This window comes from Fukomys damarensis, unplaced genomic scaffold, assembly GCF_012274545.1.
Source record: "Fukomys damarensis isolate Sample0158 unplaced genomic scaffold, DMR_v1.0_HiC HiC_scaffold_20, whole genome shotgun sequence".
NCBI classification, from domain to species: Eukaryota; Metazoa; Chordata; class Mammalia; order Rodentia; family Bathyergidae; genus Fukomys; species Fukomys damarensis.
Window position 1 is genome coordinate 8361501 of NW_022900932.1, and position 17090 is coordinate 8378590.

Genomic DNA, 17090 nt, shown 5'->3' on the forward strand with positions numbered 1-17090 from the left:
ACTGGGGATCGAACTCGTGACCTTGTGTTTACGAGGTGGGCAGTGAAACCACTAAGCTAAATCCCCGGCCCTCTATCAGGTAATTGGTATCAGGAGAATTTTCACTCACAAACTAAGGAACAGAATTACTTCTTTCACATGTATTCTGTTCATTTCCTCCTCAGAGCAAGGCTCCAGCACTGCACAGTTTGCCCAACCAATAAACGTTCCCTGAGAACCCAAGGCCTTCCTCTATGTTCCCCAGAGCCCATGGCCACCTTTCCCATCACACTGACCACACCACCTGCTTCTGCACCTGTCTCCCTGTGCTGCCCAGTCACCCAGAGGCAAGGATAGCAGGCGACCCATCTTGTCTTCCCGGTCACTGCCTGGGGCCCAGCAGGTGCTCAATAAATGCTCCCTGAACTTGGAATAGTGAGCCAAGAAGTGAAACCCAGAGCAGGTTTCACGCCTCTGACACAGACCGGGGACAGGCTTCACTGTCCCTTGTGCAGGGCTGAGCGCCCAGAGGGCCCTAATCCATGGAGGGCTGCAGGAGAAACAAGGCTCCCCGGCAGCCTGCCAGTGCAGGTGTCCACACGCAACCAGGAAGGCAGTGGACATTTCCAGCTTTGGGGACTGCATGGTCCGTCACTATTCTGCCTCTGTAATGTGACAGCAGACACAGGCAGTACATAAACAGGCATGTGTGGCTGTGTTCCAGTGCCGCCTCATACACGGCCATCGAGATCTGAATGTCACAGAATGTTCATATCGCCAGAAAGACTACGTTCTTTTGCTTTTTTTTTTTGGTACCGGAGATCAAACTTGGGACCTTGTGATTGCAAGGCAGGTGGCAGAACCACTGAGCTAAATCCCGGCCCCTTTTCCTTTTGTTTTTATTTTTTTGTGGTAGGTACTGGGGGTCGAACTTGGGACCATACCACTGAACTAAATCCCCAGCCCAAGATTGCTTTTCTTTTAAGAATCGTTCAAATAATTGAAATAGCCAGAAACCCCCATCACATACAAGCTGCCAAGAACAGGTGTGAGCCACGCTCGGGCTGCACTTGGCCCGAGCCACGGTTTGCTGGCTGTTGTTCTAGGCGAGCATCAAAGTCCTCCTCAGGCTCCCAGCCAGGGGCACCAGGGGACGGGGACGCAGTCTGCAAGAGGATGTCTGTCCAAAGGCCATCCTTTGAACCAGGGACACAGACAGAGAGAAATCAGGAGAGGAAGTTGACTTTGGCTGAGGGCTCTGCAGACCTCATTTGCTTATAATTTAGAAGGGGCGACACCCTCCTCCTGCCAGACCACCACCGCTTGTTTGAGGAAGAAAAACCAAAGACTTTCCTTTTCCCGACAGGGCGGTCATTCAGAGACTGTGTATACACAGCTCCCCAAATGCCTTGGCCTGCGTGGCAGCCAAGCCTTCCGCCCGGGTCTCAAAAGGAAGCCAAACGCAGATCCCCGGGGACTCTTTTTCCCAGCTCTGCCCACTAAAGAGCCGGGAGCCAAGGGCCGCCCTCCAAGATGTGGGCTCGTGGCTCCTGGCTCCCGGCTCCTGGCTCCCGTTTAAGCAGTGTTGTTACTCTAAACGCTTTCTGATTCGTCTTTTAAATAAAGCCTGTGGGTATTTTTTCAGCCAGTAGCCCTATTACCACGGACATGCTCTGCCCGTGCCAGGGGTTAGCACCGAAGTCTCACCCAGCACGGCATCTGGCTCGCCCCCTTCCTCCCAGCCTCGGCTTCAGGCTGACTCCCACCCGGTCCTGTCTTCACCACCACCCTTCCTCCAGGACTCGCGGAAAGGCTTTCTCAGGGACCTCAACATTGTCTCGCTCTGGTGCCAGCCGCATGCCACCTCTTCTCTCTCCTTAGCCGGTGTGGATGGACGGAGGGGATCTGAGCGCAGGGGACAGCCTGGGGTCGAGCCGTCTGGAGCAGCTTCCTGGAGGCAGCCATGGTCTGCAGTCCGGCTGACACGCACCTGGGCACATTTTCCAAACCGTTCTCCTCCACAAATGGCCAGGACCGGGTGGCGATATCAGGACATGGGCACAGACGGAGGACAGCGTGGCAGCAGCCAGGAGCCCTGGGCTTTGGTTCTGCTGACTCTGTGACCCTGAGAAACTCACCTGCCCTCTCGACCTCAGCCACGTTTTTGTATATCCCAATAATTGAAGTATTTTCCAGAAGGAGCTTGAGTAAAATCCATACAATTACTGCTTCATCTTTTGTGGGTTTGCAGAAACCCAAATCCAGGCTGCTGTGCTTGGTTGGTATTCACAGAAGAGACCTGAAAGCTGTGTGTGGCACAAATGCACAGAATGTGGAGGCCACCAGGTGGGGTCCACCTGTCCTCTAGGAGCCGTGGAAGTCGGGGTGGGGGGTGTTATGTGCATGTAACTGATGTGACCTGGGGCTTCCTGTAGATACATGGCTCAGGGAGGCTGGCGGGGGACAGGTTCCAACATGGCCACTGGGATTAATGTCCTTCGCATCAGGGCTGACAAAGTCACTAAGGCCTCAGGTTCTGGGAAGAAAGTGGCCCGAATCAAATGCAGAGGCCATAGCACAAACTCTCAGCCCAGGCTGGGGGCACCTAGGGGCAATGGGCTGGGTGGGGGGACGTACTAGGGACAAGGACCATGAAGCCGGGCGCACACCAAGGACCTTCTGTGTCAGGACTCTGCTAGGGTAGATAAAATCCTGCCACCCTGTATTCTTCTGCAAGAATTCCCAAGAATTTCCCAAGGAGGAGGCAGAGAGGGGCGACCTGTAAGCCCAGCTGGAAAGTTGGGAGCCCCAGTGAGGAGTTTAGACCTCTCAGGAGGGCAGTGGGCAGGCTCTTGCATCTGGGGGCTCAGGAAGTGTTGCAGGGTAGAGGGATCCGGGCCCAGGGCCCAAAGGGAAAGTCTTCTACTCCTGGCCTGGAGGATTCAGAGCACTGAGTCTTCTGAGTCAGCTCTGGGACCATGGCCAGAAACAGGCTCCCCATCCCTGAAGCTGCATTAGGCTGGGCAGGGCAGGGCAGGGCGGGAGGCGAGACTTCCTTCCGGCCAGAGCCCCAGGGAGTGTGGCAGATTAAGATGGAGGAGAAAAGGTACTGGCAGGGCGCTCAGCCCGCCAGGCCCCACCTGTGTCTGAGTGAATTAATCTACAAAAACAGTCAGCACCCAAGGGCTCCAATGCTCGGCACGAACCCCACACCCAATAACCCGGGAGCCAAAGTGCTGAGAGCGCCCAGCAGGTGGGCAGCACAGCTGGGCTTCCTTGCAGGGCACAGTGGGGAGGGCGTGGCGGGTACCGTCACCATCCCCGCTATAGACAGCGAAGGCCCCCTGTGCAGTCGCTGAGCACTGGTATCTCCGGTCGGGGTTCGCTGGGCTCCCTGGCTCTGCGTTTCAGACAGGAAGCCCCTTGGCCAAAAGCCCAGGGCACTCCAGGCTGCGACACCAGCGCCACACTTGGGCCTTTTGTAAACAGCGACAGAGCCACCACACAGAGCCACATCCTGGCCCAGGCCACAGCTTGTCCTGGCTCAGACTTGGAAGGTCTCTGGGAGGCTTGGGGGGTTCACAAACCAGAGGAGCCTCTGGCATCTGGCTGGAGCCTCCCCAGCGGCACTTCCCGTGTCCCTCCTCCAGGACCCCAGGCTCTGGCTCTCACGAGTGGCTCCCCTCCCTGCAGGCACGGGCACCCAGGCAGGCAGAGGCCTCTCCTGCTCTTCTCTATGCCGGGCAGCATCTCCCACCTGGCATCCCGCGTGCCTGGCAGGTGCAAACTCCATGACACCAGGCAGAGGACTCAAAGCTCATGCCAGGCAGCCCCAGAGATGCGACCCCTTGCCCGGTGACCCCTGGTGAAGTCTCCGGTGGCCTTCACTGTGCCGCGGCAGCTTCGCTGCTGTCAGCAGAAGAGGCTCCACATCGGAGGCCCCAAGAGAAGCCCCGCCCTGGTGGCACCTTGCACCAGCTCTCTGGTCCCTTGCAAAGCAGGGCATGGTGGACCATAGAGCCCACAGGGGACATCCTAGAAGGAACAAGCCATGTGTGCTGCTGAGGACGGAGAACAAGGAGGACCTTGCTGCAAACTCCCTCTGAGTCACAGCATGCCACGGTTCAGAAAAAGTGCATGTGCAGTTGACAAATGCCTGCAAGAGTTTGGTGTTACAGAATCAGGTTGGAAGCGAGAATTCCCCTCCACCCTCACCCGGGATTCCCAGCATTGCAAGTTCTGGGTGCGGATGGCAGAGGGATCACAGCTTGGTTTCTAGGTATGGCAAGGCCTTGGGGTGGGGGGAACAGGGGTATCTTGCCCTTTCTGGGTTTGCTGCCTCCCCTGGCAATCTTCACGTGCCCCGGAATCCCCAGACAGGGCTCCACCAGGCTTGAGCATGTCAAGGTTCTATTTCTCAACCAATACCTGATTTTAAGTTTCCTGGGAGTTTTTATGCCTCTTCCTCTCTCTCCTTGGTTCCAGGAGCAGCATTTGGCCCAAAGCTGGGCAAGCTGCAGTTGGAAAGCAGGGGGAGACACACTTCTCCTACCTGGCCAACCTCCCAATGACACGAACACTCCCGGATTCGCACCCCCCCACGCACTGCTAAGAGAACACCTTTAAGATATAAACTCAGGAGGGAGAAGAGGTGAAATGGCTTGTGTATTTTTGATGAAGTCTTGTTACGTTGCCCAAACTGGCCTCAAAATGATCCTCCTGTGTGCCTGTCATCCCAGCACTTGGGAGGCTGAGGCAGGAGAATTGCCATAAGTTTGAAGCCAGCCTGGACTACACAGTGAGTTCAAGCCCAGCCTGAACTACAAAGGGAGACCCTGTCTCAAAAAACAAACAAACAAACAAACAAACAAAAAAACCAAAACCCTCCCATCTCAGCCTCCTCAGTAGCTGGGACTCTAGATGTGTGTCACCACCCTGGGCTATTATGATGGCTTTTGATGTGTCAGTTGGGCTAGGGTGAACAACCACTCTCAGAATTTGTTTCTAGAAAGTAAGTTAAAGGAGAAACTTGCAACAAATGATATACACATATGCCAAGAACCTGTATGGACAGCGCTGTCTGCTGCAGTGAGTTTTATGTTTTATTTTTGGGGTGTTACCGGAGATCAAACTCAGGCCTTTCGCTTGTGAGGCAGGTGGCAGAACCACTGAGCTAAATCCCCTGCTGCAGTGGTTTTTGATTGTGTTTTTGTTTTGGTACCGGGGATCGAACTTGGGTCCTTGCACTTGCGAGGCAGGCACCGGAACCACTAGGCTAAATCCCCGGCCCCTACAGTGGGTTTTGAATAACCAAAGGCTGAAAGCAGCTTGTCCATAAGGGACTGATTAAAGGACATTCTGGAATAACCACACCACGGAATGGTACGCAACTGGTAAAAAGGACTGGAAACTCTATGAAGTGATATAGAAAGATCTCCAAAGTTCAGTTAAAAATAAAGATATGGAAGAATGTGTCTCGTGCTATCTTTTCTGTAAACATGGAACATATACATTTATGTGTGTCTATGTGCATATAGGTAGTTGGTTCTTATTTTTCACGGTAGTGACAGTCTACACTGTCCCCACGCATACAGGACCAGTGTATCAGCCCAGCTGGTCCCCAGTGATTCCTTCAGTCCTCACCAAGACCCACCCCAAACCCTGGCCTGCAAGGTACGCAGGGTCCTATCCTCCATCTTCCCAGCCTACAAGTTCCTGCTCAGGCTGATGGCGGCATGAACCCCTCTCCGACCCTCAGGCTTCCACAGTGTGCCAGGCACAGCAGATTCAGTGGAGGTGGGGAGAGACATGGCCTCAGCTCTCCCAGGACCTACCACCTGGGGTGAATCTCAATAGGGACAGATGCCATTTTATGAAACACTGAGTGGCTATAATAGAGGCCTGTGACTTCAGCGAAAAAGGCAGGGAAGGAGCAGAGGGTATGGGGAGCTGCATTCCAAAGGACAGCATGGGCAAAGGCCCTGCGGCAGGTGGGCACCAACAACCGAGACAAGCCAGAATGGAGGATCAAGGACCACAGTGGGTGAAACTGGGAGAGGCAGGAGTTGACTACTTGAATCCTGGAGTGTAAGGACCTTGTATTTATCCTGAGTGCACTGGGGAGCCACAAAAACATCTCAGGCTGTGTGTGAGGAAGCCCAGGTGACAATCAATGTTCATTTGTAAAGTTCTCTCTCATTGCCTCAGCAAAATTTTACTGCTAAGTTATTCCTGGCTTTGCAGCCAAGACATGAAATAGAAGCTGTTGCGTACACACTCAAATAATTCGCGAAAAGAAATTTCTACAAATCTTGGAGGAAACTCAAAATGTGGTAATAATAATTAAGTGCAATTTCTTGTAATACAGATCTGTTCATGAGAAGGATGGAATTTTTTTTTTTTGGGGGGGATTACATTTTACTTAATTTGGTTTGGAAGAAGGATTTCCCCATCTTCAAGTGTTCGTTCCTCTGTACCAACAACTCACAGATCCTGGTTTGGACAAAATCCAACAGGAACTACACTGGGCCCACGAGCTGCAGTTGTCACCCTGGTGCAGAGAATGTGTCAGGGACAGTAGGTGAGGACACGGGAGACCCTGTTTTTGTTTTTCTGAGACAGGGCTGGCCTTGAACTCACAGCGATCCCCCTGTCTCAGCCTCCCCGGTGCTGGGATTACAGGTGTGTTCCACCATGCCCAGAGGGAGGCCTGGTTTGGTGAGGAGCTGAGAAGAGAGAATGCCGAGGGCTGCTTGGGGGTGAACCAGGCAGGACCCAGTGGTGAAAATGGAGGTGCAGGATGAGGAGTGTCACAGGGGCCACACAGATGCACAGGGGCCCTGGGCCAACTCAGTGCGACCGAGGCCCACCCTGTGCAGCTGCACAGGCCACTGAGGGAGCGCACGGCTGGGCCGCTGTCTGCCTCATCTGCCCCCACCCCTAGGGTTCACCATCCCGCCCCCACCTCAGACGCAGCCCTCCACGGCTCCCTCCCCCCCGCACCACTGCTGGTGGGGCTCCCTGACCAGCAGGTGCGCGTGTACACTGGCACACGCAGCTCCCCCAGCCAGCCCCGGCTGTGTGACTTGTGGTGACGGTATGCTGACAACACACCCATCAGCTGTCAGCTCCACACGTCTAAATATTATGTTCCATCGCCCTGAACAGCACTTTTTTAATTAGAAAGAAGTTAAGTGGCAATTCTACCTGAACGGGGGGGCGGTTAGAAATGAATCCACCCTTCCTCCCACCAGAAGAGTAAAGTCCTCTGAAGGGCCCTGGGAGGTACAGCTTATGCCGGGCTGTAGAAGGGTCTGCTCTAGTGACATCAGCGGAGCCCAAGCAAGTCAGGTCCCCCTGGGTCACAGCCACAGCTCCTCTGACCTGTGCTGAGGCTCTGAGGGGGACCCCAAGAAATCTGCAAGCAGCGTGTGTGTGTCTGCGAGGCCAACAGCAACATTCTGAAGAGCACCGTAAGAAACACCAACATACGACAAGGTACGATCGCGGATTATGGCGGATGTTGAAATGTTAAAAAGTATTACAGTAAAAGACGCCCTGCCACGAACTCCCTCCAGAGGCTCCCCCTCTCTCCAAACACTCATCCCAGTGCTCCTGCCACTTTCTGGGGCAGCTCTGGCAGTCCTCTGTCCTGAGGGTCGCTAGTTGCATTGTCACGGCTGCCCGGAAGTCCTGAGTCGATTCAAAATGTTTCCCTTCCGTGGTCAGTATGATTTCGGGGAGGAGCCAGAAGTTGCACGGTGCCAGATCTGATGAATAAGGAGGACGAGGACACAGTATCATGTTTTGTGGAGCCCATCTTTCTGTTGGATGGTGAGCACCTGCCTTCTGCTGGCGGCCCTGCCCAGGGAATGGAGCCTTTCTGCCGCGTCTCTGGGAGCAGCACGCTCTGTAGTTTTGATTGCACCTCTTAAAGACATTCACGAACGAGGACTTCTGCAACTGCTTTGGAAAGTGATGACATGTAGGCAAGGATTTTCTGAACAGAACCCCAGCTGCACGGAAAAGAGCATCAAGGACCAAGAAACGGGGCCACCTCAAATTAAAAGCTTCTGGGGAGCAGGAGAAATAACTGACAGAATAAAGACGCAACTTACAGAATGGGAAAAAACTTTTGCCAGCGGTTCCTTGGCTAGGCGACTAGTGCCTAGACTATGCAAAGAACTAAAAAATTAGAGCTCTGCCCCAAATAAAAGACTCAATCAAAAAACGGACAACTCAAATGAAGAGATACTTTGCAGAAGAGGTAGAAATGGCCAATAAATACATGAAGAAATGTTCAGTGTCGCTGGCCATTAAAGTAACGCAAAGCAAAACGACACCACACTGAGATTCATCTTACCCCAGGAGGAAGGGCCGTCATCAAGGAATCAAATAATAAATGCTGGTTGAGGTTGGGGGGCCCTTCTACATTGTTCGTGGGGATGTAGGCTAGGCTAACCACTATAGCTATCAGTATAGAGACCAGTACAGAGATTCCTCAAAATAGTAAAAGTATCCAGATGTGGTGGCGCACGCCTGTAATCTCAGCACTCGGGAGGCTGAGGCAGGAGGAATGGATGAGCTAGAGACCAGCTGGGGGATACACAGTGAGTTCAAATTCAACCTGAGCTACATAGGGAGACCCTATCTCAAAACACAAGCAAACCAACCCTAAAACTAGAAATTCGATCTGATCCAGCCATTCCTCTTCTAGGTAACTCCCCAAACAAGGTCAGGACATCGTGGTGTAGCAATCCATGCACTGTATAGCAGCACAGTTCACAGTTGAATCTTGGAAGCAGCCTGTATGTCCATCCACAGATGCGTGGATAAAGAAAAGGTGGTGTTCACACACAACGGAGCAGCAGCCTGGGGGCCTCCGGTTAACGACCCATGACCTCGCCCGCCCCAACACCCACAAAAGCACCGGTGCCCTGAGAGTTTCATTTGTGACCAGACGCAGGACCAGAGAGGGGGCAGAGAGGCTCCATTCCCTGGGCAGTGCCACCAGCAGAAGGCAGGTGCTCGCCCACGACTTGGTTGTTTCTGCAGGAAGCTGCCATGGTGCCCAGAGGCCAGTGTAGCTCAGGGGTGCGTAAGAGGGACTCAGAGAGGGGCCTGGGCCCGGCCAACCTCTCCAACTTGGTAGAGTCCAGCTGTCAGGCAGTTCAAGCCCCCGTGAGAAGAAAAGTCATTACTTAGCAGCTACCTAAGGTGTAATGACAGCCATGCTCAGCATTCGGGATGCACTGTGGCCTGGAGTGAGCGGAGTAAGTCAGATCCACTCCTCCCTGGGTTAGAGCCCCAGGAGGCCTTTCCTTTTGGTGGCAGCCTCCTATGCCGACAGGGACCCCTGTGGGGGACACGGGGTACTGTGTCAGGCAGGGTCATGCCAGGGAGCAGATCTGGGCAGCCCTGGTGGCCCCTATGTGCTCCTGATCTGACGGCCCACTCCCTCAGGCCTCACGGGAGCCTCCCGGAGCTCGGAAAAGAGAAACTGAGGCCAGCCTGATCCCCACCATCCGGGGGACGCGTCACTCATCGTGTCTGGGAGGCAGACCCTGCAGGACACCATGAGCTACATGATGGGGGCTGCTGGGGTCACACGCACTAGAACAAATCAAACCAAGGGCACAGGAGCCAAAGGCACCCGGTTCCAAGCCAGAGGGCCCTCAAGGACCACACACCTCCACTCCCAGAGTGAGTGCAGAGCCTCTGTGGGACGCGCACTTTTCCCAAGAAGACCCGCAAGAGACACCGCTGGGAAGCCAGGAAGCAAACTCGATTTGTTCGCAGCTCACCCATAAAACCGTCCCAGCATTCTGTGAGTCACTCTCACCCCGGAGCTCCCCTTCTCCCCTCCATTCTTGGTCTTCTGGGCCTATACTAAGTCTCCCCTCTCCCTCTCGACTTTTCACAGATTATCTCCCTGCACAGGAAATTTAAACATTCTTTTAAGCCCACTTCCCCTGCCCTCCTCCCCACACCCCACCCAGCTGCTGCATATTCAGGAAATGCAACCCTGGAGATAACCCAGCAGCAAAGGAGACCAGCAAAAGCGACCAGCCCTGTGACCCCTCCCTAGGCCTCGGACTCCACATGGTGAGCTCCAAGGAGGTCCCCCTGGCTGTGATCTCCTGAGGCTCAGAGGGAAGAGCCTCCTTAGCCCCTTAGCCTCCAGCACACCCCCAAATCCTAAATCAGCGGCCGGCATGGTGGCGAAGGCCTGTAATCACAGCACTCTGGGAGGTGAGTCTGTCTCAGAATAAAAGAGTTTAAAAGGGCTGGGGATGTCGCTCTGTGAGAAGGCCCTGGGTTCAGTCCTTAGGACTGGGAGAAAACCAAAACCAAAACCAAACCCTGGGCCAGGTTGTCAGACAGTAGGGTTTCCCGGCACTGCTATCCTAGCTGGTCCCGGACACCCGTCTTCAGTTTGTCCCGCCTTTGGAAGAGAGAAGACAGTGGGACGGGGAGCAGACTGCAGCTCCACCTGTGTAGTGCTCTCTGCACAAGGCGCTTGGCCAGGATGGCAAAGATTATCAGGGTATTTTCAGAAGAAGACCGTTCTGGGGAGAGAAGGAGCTGATGGTCCCTCTCCCACGACACACCTGAAGACTCCATTTACAGCATGTTTCCACTGGCTTTGGCGTGACTCTCCAAGCACAGCAGCCCTTCGCCCTGGGCACCTCCCATCTCTACCCACCTGGACTCCAGCATCCCAGACGCCTCAGACATGATGTTCCCGATCCCCAGATCTAGAAATAGTCTAGGGCTCAGTCAGCAGGAGAATTTGCCCCGGGTGTGCCCAGTGGAGATCCAGGAATCTACCAGCTATGCTGCCCTCGGGCGAGGCCAGTCGGAGGGTACAGTCATCAACCCTGGCTCCCAGGGGAAGGCAGCGAGGACCTTCATCCCGCGAAGATGGGGAGGTGTGCTGGAGGGGCTGGAAGACGCGTGACCTCAGGACAAGGTTGGGAGCCTTGGGGACCAAGAAGCCCCTCGATGACTCTGTCACCTCTGGGCCCAGCCTTCTCAGCATCACACTGAGGCTGGCAACCAGGTGAACCTGCACCACGGGACTCCAGGGCCCTTGTTACGCTAATGAGGGGGGGCTCCTCGGGAGCAGGGAGGGGGTTGGACAGCTGGGTCTCAGGGCCTCCAGAGAAGCTGGCTCTCACCCTGGACCCACACCTCTATCCGGAACAGAGGCCCCTCTGCAGCCGCCTCTCCCCACCTGTTCTCTGGGCCAGCCCCAACCTCCCCGCCAGTCTCCCCAGAGGCTGTCAACACCACCAAGGGCGAAGCCCCCTCCATCTGCTCTGACAGTTAAAAAAAAAAAAAAAAGATTTTATCCTTTATGTGCTTTTTTGGTTACCAGGGCTTTAAAAAATACCAGACCCATTTTTAGAGAATGTTTAGGTTCGCAGCTGCTCGGTGCACTCTTGAGACCGTGCACCCAACGTATGGATCACCAGGAACAGCAGACGTCAGAGGAGGGCTGCCTGATATGCATCAAAGATTGTGATTTGCTACCACTCTGCGGGTAACAGAAAGCCACTTCCTAGGAGGTGAAGCAAAAGCTCTCCTGGTGCCGTAAGGACAGGGCAGGTGGACAGTGAAAGTCCTTACCCCCTGCCCCGTCACCCCCAAGGGTGTGCTCAGCCATTTGGGGTGCCAAGGGGAGTAGCAGGTGTGGCTCTGGCCTCTCCTGGGCCCAGCTCGGAGCAAAGGCCAAGGTTCAGGAATGTGGGGCCCAGCCTCACTTCCACTGACTCCGTTTCCGATCCCCTGCAATGGCCAGGCCTGCATTCTGTCACACACAGGCCATTTTCTTTGTCTTTGAGATAGAATCTTTCTATGTGGTCTAGGCAGGTCTTGAGCTGATGGGCTCAAGGGATCCTCCTGCCCCAGCCTCCTGAACACCATCATGCTTATGTTTTAACATATCCAGTTCGAAGAATGGAATAGTGAGGCCAGCATGTGTGTGCGGCCGAGTGAGAGTGGGCCCACAGTCACACCCTATCTGTGCCTCCACTTCCTTCCCGTTGTAAGAAAGAACCCTGGCCTGGAAGTCACCTGCCACCAGTTGTGACGTCAGGATCGAGTGCTCAGAGCCACTTCCAAGCAGGCAGGTGACAGATGGAGAAACTGAGGCCCCAGAGATGAGAAGCTGCCAAGTGCTGGCTCGGTGATCAAGGTCAGCTCTTGCTCTCTGCCCCCAAACCCCAAAAGTCAAATCAGTGAGGTTCGGAGACTCCCCTTCCTCGGTGCGGGAAGGAGGGGTGTCAGGGAAGAAAGAAGAGGCTGAGGGGAGGGGAGAAGGGGACAGGAAGCCCCAGCCTGCAGGAGAAGCACAGGGACCTGGCCTGGGGTCCAGGAGCCCCTCGCAGGGTGGAATGGAGTGGGGAAGTCGCTGGTGAGCGCTGGGGAATGAGCCAAATATATGCAGAAGCCATTTCCTCTCTCAAGGAAGATAAACAATAGATTCATAAACAAATTTCACAAAGCTATCCAGCTATTTAAAGCCTCCTGGTACTAACTCATATCCTCTGTGAGCATAAATCTAATCGCCCAGTGATCCACAGCTGTCCTGGGGAGGAGGATGAGGAGGAAGGGGTGAGGAGAGGGAGATGCTCCGTCTCAATCTTTCCCCTGCTAGGTCTTGGCAGGTCGGCTGCAGACCCTCTCTGAGCCAGGTTTTGGTCTGGTTCCATCCTCCGTGATAAAAGGACAGAAATTCCTGCCCAGTAAGGCCACGGCGGAGAGGAAGCTGAGATGTGCTTTCTGGCGGCGCAGGACAAGTCTTACAAAGTAAAAATCTTGGGCACATTTCTAAGCTGCTATGAATGGAAAAGTTCTTCAAAGACCAAAACACCCTGGAAGCCAGGAGCTAGAGAGGGATCTAGCACCGAGGCTGGATTTTGCCCCAGGAGTTTGCGCTGAACCCCGGAGGTTCTGATTTTCCCAGGCACAGCTGCCCAGGTTTCAAAGCCTGGGGAGACGTCTCCCCCCCACAAAGTGAGGGCTCCAAAGGGCTCCTTTCTTGGGGACCAAGAAACAGACAGACAAAAGGGAACTGCAAGGACACTTCATCTTGGGCTGGGAAAAAGTCTCTCCTAAGATTGTGAAACCAGAACCAGGACTCCCCACAGGGGTGCAGTCTGAATCACAATCCTGTGTAGACAGAAAGCCTTAAGTACGGAATGAATTCTAGGCAACCTTGGGTTGGTACCCACCCCACCCCCACCGCACATCCCACCCCAAACAACTAGCAAAACTTAATGCAAATCATTTCTGGAAAAGGGACTCCCCACAGGTGTGCAGTCTGAATCACAATCCTGTGTAGACAGAAAGCCTTAAGTACGGAATGAATTCCAGGCAACCTTGGAACCCACCCCACCCCCACTCCACATCCCACCCCAAACAACTAGCAAAACTTAATGCAAATCATTTCTGGAAAAACTAACTTCAACACACAGCTCAAATGATTCTGAAGAATACAGTTCCAAGGAGAACAAGCAGCTGGTAGGAAACAAGGCAGCGAAAGCAACCAGCAACAGAACCAGACCTGCAAAGATGCCAGATTCTGCAGTCACCAGACATGAGATTTAGAAAATCTCCAAATAACGAATTCAGTATTTTATAGCATTAAACATTTTCAAACATGAGCAAGAAATGAGGGACCTGGAAAGCCACCAAGCAGATTTGAAATATAACAGAGCCAAACACCTAGAAATGACCAATAAAGGAAATGAAAAAGTCAATGGTGGGCCGGGGATTTAGCTCAGTGGTTCCGCTGCCTGCCTTGAAAGCACAAAGTCCTGAGTTCAAATCCCCCCCGCCAAAAGAAAAGAAAAAGTCAATGGATGGATTAAGCAGTGTTGAAGGCACAGAGTGAATGAGCTAAACAGAAAACAGACGAGAAAAATTTATTCAGAGCTCGGCACAGAGAGACAGATGAAAAATTCTGCAGAGCACCAAAGAAATCAGCGATCTTTAATGCAGCCAGAGAAAAGCGCCAGACCACAGGGCAGGTGTCAGAGTGACAGCTCACTTCTCAGCTCCGTGCCAGAGGCTGGAGGACAATGACAAGGAAAGCCACCTTGCAACACCAAGAGTGAAATAAAGCCATTTCCAAACCAGCAAAAACTAAAAGCCAAACAGAAAGACCCTGCGAGTCTGCCATCCACAGACCCTCACTAAAGGATAATGCTAAAGGATTTATTTCAGGCAGAAGGAAATGACCCCTGGTTCAGGAAAGAAGGGTAAGAAAAAATATCGATAAATGGGCAAATGTATACAAACAGTGTATAAAATAAGGGTGTCTAATTTGTAGGGAAAAATAGGGTTGGATGAAAACACATGAGAATATAGTAAGTTGGGAGTAGCGATTAAAATTAAACCAGGCTGTGGTTCTTGTATTGTCTGGCAGGAAGGGAAAGACACTGGTTAATTTTAGACTTTAAGAACGCCTGTTAAAATAGTTGGGGTAACCACTGACTGAATAAACGTAAACTATGTAGATTCCAAAGAAGAAGATGGAAAACAGAATGGGGAGGGGACACCTCAAACTAAAAGAAAGAGTAGGGGCTGGGGATTTAGCTCAGTGGTTCCGCTGCTTGCCTTGAAAGCGCAAGGTCCTGAGTTCGATCCCGGGTACCCCTCCAAAAGAGCAGACAAAATGAAAAGCATACAAAGATGGAAGAAATAAATCCTAATTCATCCATAAGAACCCCAAACATCCAAACACCAAGGAGCACTGTCTTAAAATAGGTAAAGCAGACGTGAGGATTGCAAGGAACAACTGGTAAACCCAGTGGGAGACTTGAATACATTTCTCTTAAGAAGCAACACAGTCAGCAGACAAATCAAAGTAGGATTTAACGCACTATAGAACAGCGGTGCCCAAGAGTTTGGCACCAGGGACAGGTTTTGTGAAAGGTAACATTTCCAGGCCGGGGATTTAGCTCAGTGGTTCCGGCGCTGGTTTTGCAAATGCAAGGACCTGAGTTTGATCCCTGGAACGAAATAAAAAAGAGAAAAGGAGAGAAGAGAGAGACAGAGAGAGAGAGAGAGAGAGAGAGAGAGAGAGCAACATTTCCATGAACAGAGAAAGGGGGGGGGCTTACGGTTTTGCAAATGCAAGGACCCGAGTTTGATCCCTGGAACGAAATAAAAAAGAGAAAAGGAGAGAGAGAGAGAGAGAGAGAGCGCAACATTTCCATGAACAGAGAAAGGGGGGTGGCTTCAGGAGCCATCCAGAGGGTTTGAAACACAGTTCCCAGTAGGGTCTGCTCCTGTGAGAATCGAATGCCCCGCCCATCTGACAGGGCGGTGGTGACAAACACACAGGACCCTTCCCTGCACCATTCAGTACTGGTCCCTGGCCCAGGAGTTGGGGACCTGCGGTATCGGTGACATGAACAGCAGCACAAGGAATTAACACACTTCAGTGATTGTATACAAAAAACAGAATGCAATGAAGAACACAGTTTACAAGCACTTATGGAACATTTAAGAAAAAAGTGGATATTGTATACCTAAAATGTACCAATAAACTCAATGAGAGAAGAAAAAAAAGTGAAAAGAAGATAAAATATAAAGAAGGAATACAAAAGAGCAGCACGGTGCACATTCCAAACCTCTCCGAGAAGCCAGTCTGTTTTGTTTTTTTTAAAAAAGCAGAGCCAGGTGTGGTGGCACGTGCCTGGAATCCCAGCACTCTGGAGGCTGAGGCAGGAGGATCACAAATTCAAGTCTCATCTGGGGGCAACTGAGTGACTTAGTGAGACCTTATCTCAAAATAAAAACTAAAATCAGGGCCGAAGAGGTAGCTCAGTGCAGAGGCCCTGGCTTCAATCCTCAGTAACACAAAGAAGTAAAACACATACGAAGAGACCCATGGGCCTGGGTGTGACTCAGTGGCAGAGACCCCGCCTAGTGTCCCTGCAACCCTGGGCTCTATCAGCATTGCCAGGAAAAGACAGTGAGCCTGTCCTCCTTGCTCGCGGCTGCATCTCCCAGATCAAGCACAGGGCCTGGCTCAAGGGGGCCCTCAGCAGTCCCCGAAGACTGAGCCGAGAGGGAAGGGCTCCGGCGCCATTCCCAGGCCACGAGAGTAGGTGGGAAGGCAGACATGGAGGGACAGGAGGACAAAGCGAATGGCACCTGGAGAGCTCACACACAAAGGAGCAGCCATCTAGGCGTGAGGAAGTGACAGATGGCCAAGCAGGGGCCAGCGGACAGGAAGTAGACTCTGTCTCCCCTGTGAGGAAGGGTCTTCCATCATGAAACTGCCCAGCACGGGTTAGCAACGGGCCTGGCCGATCGTCCCAGGCCCCAGTGAGGGACAGGGGTCTCTCAGCCCGTCCTGAGATGCTCAGCTCACTGACCAGCAGTCTTTCCCAGTCCGTCCTCACCCCCAAGATTCTCCCATCCCAAACTTCCCCCGGGACCTGACCGAGGTCCCGGATGCAGGTGGAGGTGGAGGAGTGGCACGAGCCTCACCCGATGCAACCCGAACAGCCGTTATGCCCGTTGGGGGCTGCACACGTCTAAGACCCCCTGTGTCCCAGGACCCCCTGTCCTCCAGCACACTCGAGGGGTTACACAAGCACACGGAGTCTGTCGCCTCCCGCAGAAGGAAGCAGGCTCACCCAGACAGGGGCAGCAGGTGGCTGAGCGGGGGGCCTGGCTCTGGGGAATTCTCCTGCGGCCGCCGGGTCATGCTGTCGTCATGCTGCTGTCAGGTGGGAAGTGGAGACCTGCGGGGAAAAGGAGAAGGACGGGTCACTTCCTCAGCTTTGTCTTGTCCTGTTTTTTTTGTTGTTCTTTTTGGTGGTACTGGGGCTCGAACCCAGGGCCACCTCCAATACCCAGCCGTTTGCTGTTAAATTTCATTTTGAGACAAGGTCTCACTATGTTGTCCAGACTGGCTTCAAATCTGTGGTCCTCCTGCCTCAGCCTCTGGAATAGCTAGGGTCATGGGTCGCATCATCAGACTCGGCTGCTTCCTCATCTGTTGCTCCCAGCTTGCTCCCACCTCATGCGGGACATTACAAGAAAGCCTAGAGTTCCTGGGGCTGCCCACACACCCTCTCAGGGACCGG

At 53.3% G+C, this 17090-nt stretch overlaps 1 protein-coding gene across 1 annotated transcript in view; it reads right to left on the minus strand.

Moving 5' to 3' along the window:
* The window catches only part of Trerf1 (transcriptional regulating factor 1), a 177019-nt gene that overhangs the window by 43100 nt on the left and 116829 nt on the right, over positions 1-17090 (minus strand). Inside the window, exon 4 of the mRNA XM_033766636.1 lies at positions 16638-16745. The gene's annotated coding sequence lies outside the window, so the exon portion shown is untranslated. The remainder of the gene's footprint in view (positions 1-16637; positions 16746-17090) is intronic.